The sequence below is a fragment of the Peromyscus californicus genome, unplaced genomic scaffold (assembly GCF_007827085.1).
Source record: "Peromyscus californicus insignis strain IS unplaced genomic scaffold, ASM782708v3 Scaffold_22__1_contigs__length_63687245, whole genome shotgun sequence".
Taxonomy (NCBI): Eukaryota; Metazoa; Chordata; class Mammalia; order Rodentia; family Cricetidae; genus Peromyscus; species Peromyscus californicus.
In genome coordinates this window covers 33,026,097-33,035,772 of record NW_026294525.1, presented here as the reverse complement: position 1 = coordinate 33,035,772, position 9,676 = coordinate 33,026,097, and the positions used below count along the sequence as shown (strand labels likewise).

At 39.8% G+C, this 9,676-nt stretch overlaps 1 protein-coding gene across 26 annotated transcripts in view; it reads right to left on the bottom strand.

Annotated features, from left to right (window-relative positions):
• Window positions 1-738: 738 nt before the first annotated feature.
• The window catches only part of Epb41l2 (erythrocyte membrane protein band 4.1 like 2), a 175,560-nt gene continuing 166,622 nt past the window's right edge, over window positions 739-9,676 (bottom strand). For 13 of the 26 annotated variants that reach the window (XM_052751209.1, XM_052751205.1, XM_052751208.1 and 10 more), the window contains one exon: window positions 740-2,008. The gene's annotated coding sequence lies outside the window, so the exon portion shown is untranslated. Of the gene's footprint in view, window positions 2,009-9,676 lie in introns of all 26 variants that reach the window. The other 13 variants (XM_052751222.1, XM_052751218.1, XM_052751229.1 and 10 more) reach the window with 3 other exon arrangements.

Below are 9,676 nucleotides of genomic sequence, written 5' to 3'. Positions count from 1 at the left end.
TCTATAATACTAACGTTCTGATGGAAAGTGTATGTACAGAAGCACGTTTGGTTTCATTATATTCCCAAGGCTTGGCTAGCTGACACAGCCTTCTCCGGAGAGTTGTTTTTGTAACAATTATAGAGAATGTGAGAAAGGCCTTTCACAAGTTGAGACATAATTTAGTGGGAACAGATCTCCAAGAAGATCTGTTTTGCAAATTATATTTCCTGTGCTCATTTTAAATGACTACATAGAGAAATTCTATATAACATTTCAAAAAGATTGTACTCTGTTGACCATTTTTCTGTGTCATGTTTAAAAGACAACGAAGCCCTTAATGTGGTATGCTTTGGTGGAAGCTTCCCAGTCAGCCATCTCAATGACACGTGGATGAAGCCCCTCAGCCAGCCCGCTCCATGAAGACACAGTGGACATAAAATAAAGCAGGGTCCGAAGCACAGCAGCAAGGCACAAATGGTGCAGCAGATAACTCCATGAAAGCCCACAACAAAAGGAGGACAGTTCTCCCTTGCAGAATTCCAACAAGTTGGAGCACCATTTAACCAAGTGCAAGGAATCTTCCCACAATGCTTTCACATTTCAGATCGCTGGTGCCGGCAGCAGCAACAAATGAAAGCAAACCAAAAGCAGAACTTAACCACTCTTAAAATGCTATTATCTTAAGTATTTTTACAAAATACTAGATTTTCTGGTGGAAAAATAGCATTCCAGTTTATTTCTCTCATGTGTGTAAAAAGAGAAGTGACAAGTTTATAGAATAAACAAACTTTTATTTTATAACAGTATTACATAAAGCAAAATACCATTTAATACAACTTGAAGCTGCTATAAATCTAATCTTGCATCATAACTATACAGAGTCAAAAGCAAATGAAAAACATGTTCAAGACAGTTAATAAGTCCCTCTCAGGTCTCTGGTGTCAGCTTTAAATGGTATAGCTTTCACATAACCAACACAACCCCACCACTGTCCCCTACCCTCGTCTCCGCAGCTTCCTCAACCCTGCGAGTCATCAATCTATCTTAAAGAGATATACCTGCTCAGTAACAAAGGGTCAGTTTTACACGTAGACAAAGAAGTTTAATACAAAGCAAGTGCTCTACTCAAGTGTTCAGATAATGGGAAGTATCGAAACTGGAAAGGTTAAGAAAGAAAGCACTAAGGCTTTAAGCTGCCTGATTTCTTTCAGTAGGAAGAGGGAAGGGCACCTTCTGTGGTTCTCCTCCTGTTCTGGAATGCTGTGGCAAAGCCTATGTCTGAGAAGTACTGCACTGTGGGTGGCGGTCTCTGAACACAGTGCTTGGTCAGTGAGCTTCGGAATTCTCCAGTCCAGAGTCTCTGACTCCACTAAAGTACAAAGTCACAGGACTGGGAAGTCAAAGGGCTCAGTATAAAAATCATCCGTAGTGAAATTCCCAAATATTAGAAAATTTTCAAGATGTAAGAAACGCTTTTAATTGGTATTAATATGTTCTCATGCAGTATATTTACTGCAATCTGAAAACTGTAACTATGGACTGTAAGAATTCAATGGAAACAATCCTGAAGAATGAAAATTACTATCTAAATTAGTCACAGAGTTTCCTTTCCACATAACAGCACCTGTTCAAGTGAACAGCACCTTACCAGCCTGGGCTGGCTTTGTTCACTGTCATTTGAGCAAATGAGTCATAAAAAGCAGTAGGAAAAGGAAACAAATATAAAACGCTTAACAAAAAACAAAGAATTAAAAAAAAAAAGACAGAGGAAAAGAAAGAAAGAAAAGAGGAAGCAAGAGTATTTAGAAGTGGTTATAAAACAAGGAACGTATTAGAAATGCATGGGAATAGTATGGACCAGATCCGTTAAGGTAAGGTTTGGTGTTGGCATTTTAATTCTGCAGGCTTCTGGTCATTGTTACCAGTTGTAGCACAGATTTGCTGGAGTAGTGGTGTGGCATTAACACTTGGAATGATCAAAGTTCTTCCGATTCATGAAGTTGAATGTTGCTTAAAAAATGACTTTCTAGGAAAGAAAAAAAGACACAGTGCTTAAATATTCCAAAAACAGGCTTAAAAAGCAAGTTATCAAACTTTTCAGTCAAGTAATTAATCGTTACCTGCCTAAGACAACAAGAAATATAATATGATTACCAAAAACAAAGATGAGAGCTTATTCCAAACCTAGAAACTTGACGAATTCTGGAAAATAGACAAGTACAGAAGAGCTGGCATCAAAGACCATATGATTTAATTACCACAGAAGATACGACACGCACAGTGTTCCACGCCCACCCACCCACCCCCAAAGTCCGTTATCTAGCTTTCCTTCTGCAGTTGCAGGACCTACGGTCAACTGTGTCCAAAGACATTACCTGGGCAATTCAAAAATGAAGTCTGAAACTGAGGGTTGCTCGGAGTAGCACAACACTCTCTCACCCAGACCCGCCCAGTTTATGAGTCAATATGGACATGCTACTTAGCCATTCATCACTCAGCAGCTGTATTGGTTATTAGGTCAAATATCATGGCCTCACAGTGGCTGCATCCAAGTAGCCCCTAGTTTCCTTATTAATGGTCCCAAAGTGCCTGAGCAGTATCTGCAATTCAGATATGCTAAAAGGAAGTCATAAAGGGTTCCCTTAACTGCAAAGGTAAAGGGGCCAGTACATGGAGGATTCAGTACTATTTGGTTTCAGGTATCTAACGGGAGTAGAAACAGAGATCCACTTCAGATGAAGAAGACTGCTGTAAAAATAAAATTAACCAATGCAGGTTTTAAGCTCGACTTGGGGAAAGTCAGTCCATTTTTATTGCTTTTATTGCATTAAGATGAACAGGAAGATTATCTCAGATGCTGAGAACAAGTGTGATATAGATATGATGGGATAAAAGGGTAAATTGCTGAACCTATTTTAAAGAGCAACAATTTGTTTAAAATGTTTTTCATTAGTATAGATTTTAGTTTATTGATACTAACTTAAAGTTAATTTTGTTATACTGTGTGTATATTTCTACTCTTGTTTAAGGTGTTATGTTTGTACAGCTCATTTAAAATTGTAATGGATAATTAAAAAATAGATTAATAATTAGTCATCTATGATAATCATACTCATAGCCATGTTAGTTAAGTCTTCTAGGTATACATAGATATATTTCAGATAGCTAGGTAATCTTCAAACACTTCAAAGACCTACAGAATATGGCATTTAAAATGTTTTAAAAATTTAGACTTTCTGGACAGTGAGACATGTCTGCTCCTGGCAGCACCGATCTACTTCAGAGAGGAGGATGGGCACTGAAGACACTCCATATGGAGTTTATCTACACCTTGGCAAAAATTGCCATTTGGGCAAGAAACTGTTCTTGCCTGGACTGCTTGATCGACTGGACATGCAAGACCCATAGAAAGGTGACCACTGAACTTTGCTTGACAAAATGGTCCTTCAGGTTCCTGCTTTGCAGAGGAAACTGCCAGACATTCTACAGGACACAGACAGAAGTGACTGAGAGACTCTAGGCCTGTGGGCTGAAGACAGATGCCCCAACTTTACAAAGGAACATTAGGTGACAGACTTGCCAGCTGTCTCTGTCTACACTGGCAAGACTCCTGAAAGTTGCTTGTGTCCTTCTCCCATTTTTCAGGTAATATTATATCCTTCTGAGGTCTTTGATGTAGTTGAAGTCTAGATAGTTATAATTTTCCTTAGTTATGATAAAAGATAAGTTAGATATGAAACCTTAGACTCACAAATATAGGGTAGATAGGATATCTTCTCTAATTTTGCCAAATATAAATAGACTAGATATTGTAACTGTAATTCTTGCTTGATAATTGTTTTGTTATATGTAAATTTACTATGTGAAAGTTAAAAACTTCCTTTTTGAAAAAAAAAGGGGGAAGTGTGGATATCGCTCTGTATAAATAAAATGCTGGCCAGGCAGGAAGTATAGGTGGAACAAGCAGAGAAGAGAATTCTGGGAACAAGAAGGCTGAGGCAGAGAGACACTGCCAGCTGCCGCCATGACAAGCGAGATGTAAGGTACCGGTAAGCCACAAGCCACGTGGCAACTTATAGATTAATAGAAATGGGTTAATTTAAGATAAAAGAAGTAGATAACAAGAAGCCTGCCACGGCCATACAATTATAAGTAATATAAGCGTCTAAGTGACTATACGTGGGTTGTGGCACTGAGGGGGCTTGGTGGGACCTGGAGAGAAGCTCTCCAGCTACACAAGTGAGAGGCACAGAAGGTGTACAGCATTAGGATACTAAGACGGACTTAGGGATTTATGTAGAAGAGGAGACAGAAGTGGATAGAACAGCATGCTGAAGCAACACACACCAGGAAAGGTAAGCGTGGGGACCTAAGTGACGGGGTAAGACTATCAGGTCTGCTCTACAACACTGGAATGAGAAGTATGAAGTTGAGTTAATACAACGGGGATGAGGGGTTGTTTGACAAAAGATCACCTGCAATGATCCAGAGGAGAGTACAGAGCCAGGGAAAAGGAGGAAGTGAGTCCTGAGTTAGGGGCAGTCAGCTATGCAGAGCATAAACCCGGCATAGCTGGACTCAGAGTATAAAGCACTGCTGCGTGTTCAATGTGATGAGCATGCTGAAGGTGAAGGGCAGCAGAGGCCAGAGCTCTGGTCAGGGGCCCCACAGCTGAAGACCAGATGTTACTATGAAAGGGGAAAACTTGGACTTGAGTTGTTGCCACAGAAGAAGGGTAGGCAAAAATAGTTGACTGTGGTGATTAAGGATGAATGACTGCCTAAGAGGCAGAGGCAGGTGGAACTCTGTGATTCTGAGGCTAACCTGGTCTACATAGTGAATTCCAGGTCAGCCAAGGCTACAATAGTCACACTTTGTCACAAAATAAAACAAAAACTAAAAGCAACTAAAAAGAAAGAATGTTCATATATAATACAAAGTCTGGGACCTAAAAGGAGGAGGGGGGTAGGCATAGAGCCTGTGTGAGCCACTAGGACTATAGGATGGATCTGTGTGTCAGCACAAAGGGACCCAAGCAAGACTAACAGGTACAAGGATATCAAATGTATCAGAAAAAAAGAAAATACAGAGTCTTGGGGAAGCTCACAAGCCCCTAGGTCAAAGGCAGACAGACAGCACAAAGGACTAAAAATGATTAACCATTCCTGAGCTAGCAAAACATTTTTTAGATGCATCTGTTTCATTCTGTATTTCAACTTGGCAAAAATTCTGACAAATGCATTAATTAGAGAGGACAGTGGACATTAATGTTCCTTCCAGAAGATACCAGTCCCAAAATAAATCAGAATGAACATGGTACTGGTGAGATAAATTTTGATAGGGGAAAAAATATTCCCCATTATTTAGAAAGAGCACAGATAATATTAAAACATGTTGATTATTTGGGGCAGGATGACTAATCAAATCCATTGTTTCCCACCCTGCTGTCTTAGGCTATTTCATTACTCAGTAGTACTTCCGCCTGAGTCTAGGCAGGGGAAATCAATGGAAGCAAAGTCATTCAGGCTAGCAATCCCAAAGAGAAACGTAGGGGATGGTGAAGGAAAACACAGACTACCGATCAAACTGCTCTGGAGGGTTATCTGTGACCTTTGGTCTTCCCACCTAGTCTTGTACTTTGACATCTAGTATCTCTGCTCTGCTTGGTAAATGTGTATCATTTGTTAAACACAGCTACCCCCATCTGCCTAGTTTACATTAGAAAACAAACCCCTTCACCCACTGAAATAATGCTTTAGCTATAATAGGTTAGAAACATGATTAAAATTTGAGAGAAAAAAACAAGATCAAGGTTAGCTATCTCTGAAAACTACAGTAAAAATGACAGTTTGAATTATTTATGACATTTTCTCTATTTAGGTTTGGTGTCATTTCTTTAAATTTGTTTTCATCAAAAATGTCATAAAATTGGAAAAGAGGGCAAAAATTATTTGTTTCAATGACATTACAGGAAAACTAGGAATGTGTAGGAAACTGAAGACAATAGATATTGAAGAAAAAATCTTCAAGACCTATTGGACTTAACATGAAGACACACATTAAAATGTCTCTTACTCCCATTCAGTCACAGGAAATCACAAAAAAGGTATAATAGCCTAATTTTTCTGGTAAAATCACAAATGGCAACCTTGACATGCTTCTAGAATTCCAAGCAGCTTTTAGAATCTAAGAAATCTCCATTTTTAATGTCAACTGTATTCATTACATTTTTACATGTGTAAGTTAACTATTAGTTAACTGGACTCCTTACTGTTTTAGATGGATGAGCAATAACTTCCTTTGTATAGTTCTTTATTTATACATCCATGTATCTTGGCTCTTCCTGCATGTAAACACAGCATGCATTCCCTAAGCATTTAGGTTATGAACTAAGGATGAACAGAGACAAGGATGGACCCACTAATGTCGCTGGCATATACACACTAGAAGTTTTCGTTTTTCTTTCTTCTTTTTGTTCCTCTAAGAAATAAACTTAATATGGGACAAGTTTTTATTCTGGGTCTAAATGGTTGACACTTAATCCAACCAACAACAAGGCATCGCACCTTTCGGTAAGAGCCCAAGTGTTTGAAGAACCTCTCCCTTGCCCTGCCTGTGCTGGCGTGGACAAGGACCTGGCATGCTAGGTAAGCGTCCTGCCTCTGAGCCACATCTCCAGTGCACAGCCCTCTTTCTTTGTTCTTTTGCTGAGATAGGGTCTCACTGTGTAGCCCTGGCTGGCCTAGAACTTTCTATAGACCAGGCCGGCCTTGAACTCACAGAGATCTTCTCTGCCTCTACCTCCCAAGTGCTACAATTATATGTGTGCACCACTGTGCCTAACCTTTTTATGGTAGGACAGAATTCTATTCCACATTTTTACAAGTCTGGACACAGTTTTTTATAGTGTTAGTACAAATTGACAGGTAGTGACATCTTCACTTTCACAACATCACAGAGTTTGTTATAAGGTCAATTCTATTAAGTTTATGAATTATAGTTTATGGATTAGGATTGTGGTCAAGCAATGAGTAAACATTTCTAATTACTACAGTCATTCCTGAGCTTGTGAAATGGTCAGTGTGGCTACACACCTCATTATAGGTCTAACTCCATGTTTAAACTCTTTAAGAGCACATGCTGTTCCCATGCTTGGCTGAAGCTCTCACAGGTTTAGAGAGATCCACTTTACTTTGTCCAGAGCACCTTGTGCAGCAGTGGAAAGACACTGAGGTTCATGACAGAAGCATTACAATCTCACTTAAAAGGCCCAACCTCAGTTTTGAGGTTCACCTATGTCTCAATCTTGAGACTGCTGAGCTCCAGAAAGTGAATCAGTAAATTGGTTTTTAAAAGCATTTAACACTGCCTTTAAATGGGAAAGCCCTTATCCAGGGAGAAGTCTGAATAAAAACAAAAATGATTTTTTTTTAACAAACTAATGAACAAAATGCAAAAAATAATGCAAAAGTCTTCAAATTAAAGAAAATTCAATTACCATAGAGCAGTAATAGAATCAGGGATGTAGAAAACAAATAAAAATAGGTATGTAAGACACAATACAATTATTTCTGAAATTACAAATGAGTTCTGTGTAGTCAGGCGTGACAGTCATTTCTAAAGATGAACTTTTTATTCTTCTGTTTTTAATTTGTATGTTTCAATTTCAAGCAGTTTCTATTGTTTACATTATCAGAATCCTAAACCCCAAATGCAAATACACTGAATTTCCACTAGGCTAGCTCAGAAATTGTTCAAGTGTTCGTATTGCCAACAGAATGCAGACAGAATGTGGTCTACAGATTGAGGGTTGCCAAGACTCCTTCTGGAGGCCACACAGTCCCCACTACTTTCACAGTCATCAGTCACACTATGGCAGCTTTGCTCTTTCGGGGCACCAATGGTATAGCTACGGTGCTAGGAAACGGTGACATTTTGGCAATGCTGCACCACCAGTGGACTCCATTAGGAGGTCTGGCTTATCCCCCCACTTCCCCCTCTTTTCTTCTGAGATAGGTCAGGGCTGGCTCTGATTCACAGTCCTCATGCCTCAGCCTCACCACTGGCAAGGTTACCATGGTACATCACTACACCTAGAAACTCATTTCCTCTTCGCCAGCACACCCTCAAAGCAAAGACTCACGTCATGGACACATGCTTGGGCTGAGAGATGATGACCGAACTGTGGGCACAATGATCCTTCAGGTAAGTTTGAAGACGGCTTGTACAGAAAGTGCTCTCCCTAAGCTACTGCCATTTCCTGAATGGGGAGGTGGGGTATCTCCCCACAGGAAAAAACAATAAATGCGTGCTTTTCCTGGTTTGCTGGAACCTGTCAATGCATAAGAGAGCAATCATGTCAAGAGGCCCTACGTTCTTCCTCACGAGCCATGTTCTTTACAGTGCTTCACCCAGGGGAAAGCACACTAACACAACTCAGTTCAAAGTCTGCTAGGATCATAAATCACCTAAATGTCTGTTTGTGGACCGGTCTATTTTAAGATGCTCCTTCCAGTATTTTTTGTCCTCAAGGCATCTGTTTACCTTTCACAGAGCTGCAGCCATCTCCCCTCCCTAGGGGGACACAGAAGGGCATCCGCATCTCTGTGACCCTTTCTGGTCCAACCTCATTTTGACAGCCACAATCCCTTGCCTTTGAGAAAAGAGTAGTTGCCAGTAATCTCATCAGCCCCATCACTTCGTTCTTTAAGGCCAACAGTTATTTTTAAGGTTAGACTCCATATGCCCAACACTCCCAAGTCATTCAATGTCAAGAATTACTATGCAGCAATCTCCAGACAGCCTAACACACCAAATAACCAGTTCCAGCTGCAAATGCATACATTACCAGCCAATGGATGCATGAAATATGAAGATAGCCGGGCGGTGGTGGCGCACGCCTTTAATCCCAGCACTCGGGAGGCAGAGCCAGGCGGATCTCTGTGAGTTCGAGGCCAGCCTGGTCTACAGCGCGAGATCCAGGAAAGGCGCAAAGCTACACAGAGAAACCCTGTCTCGAAAAACCAAAAAAAAAAAAAAAAAAAAAAAAAAAAAAGAAATATGAAGATAATTCTACCTTTCACTCACACTTAAATTCAGTTTTTGTCTCCACCTATTTATTTCCCTTCATGTAGGAAAAGCAGATATAATACTTTCTTTTACCTTAAAAAACTAGATTATGTAAACATGATTCTTCTTACATAAAGCATTGACATTATTTGTTCACTTGGCTTTATAACAAAGCTAAAAACTCAAGAGACTTTTGTCCAAAACAAATTTTTCTAGAAGGGATCCAAGTATGTCATGTGGGAATTTATTTAGAAGATTTCTGTGATGGATCCTTTGGCAAAGCCCTGTGGGATATAGTATCCAACTGGCAAATGGTCCTTCTAGGTCAGCAAGTCACAAACTAACTGGTTTGGACTACACAAAAGAATGTAACTTCTCTAGCCTCAATGTTCTCACAAGTCACAGTTGACTCTAGGAACCAATAATAGAGGTCTCAATACAAAGCCAAACATAAGTCCTCAGTAAGTGTTATCTAATAATGTTATATTTTTACAGATTTTTCTGTGTGGTACTTCTTCCTGATTTTGCTTCTGAATTAAATTCAATCCTACTCTTCAATACAGAGATGTCCAGTACAGTTTCTGTACTAAGAAATGCCTGAGTCACTATGGCTTCCCCGTTAGAG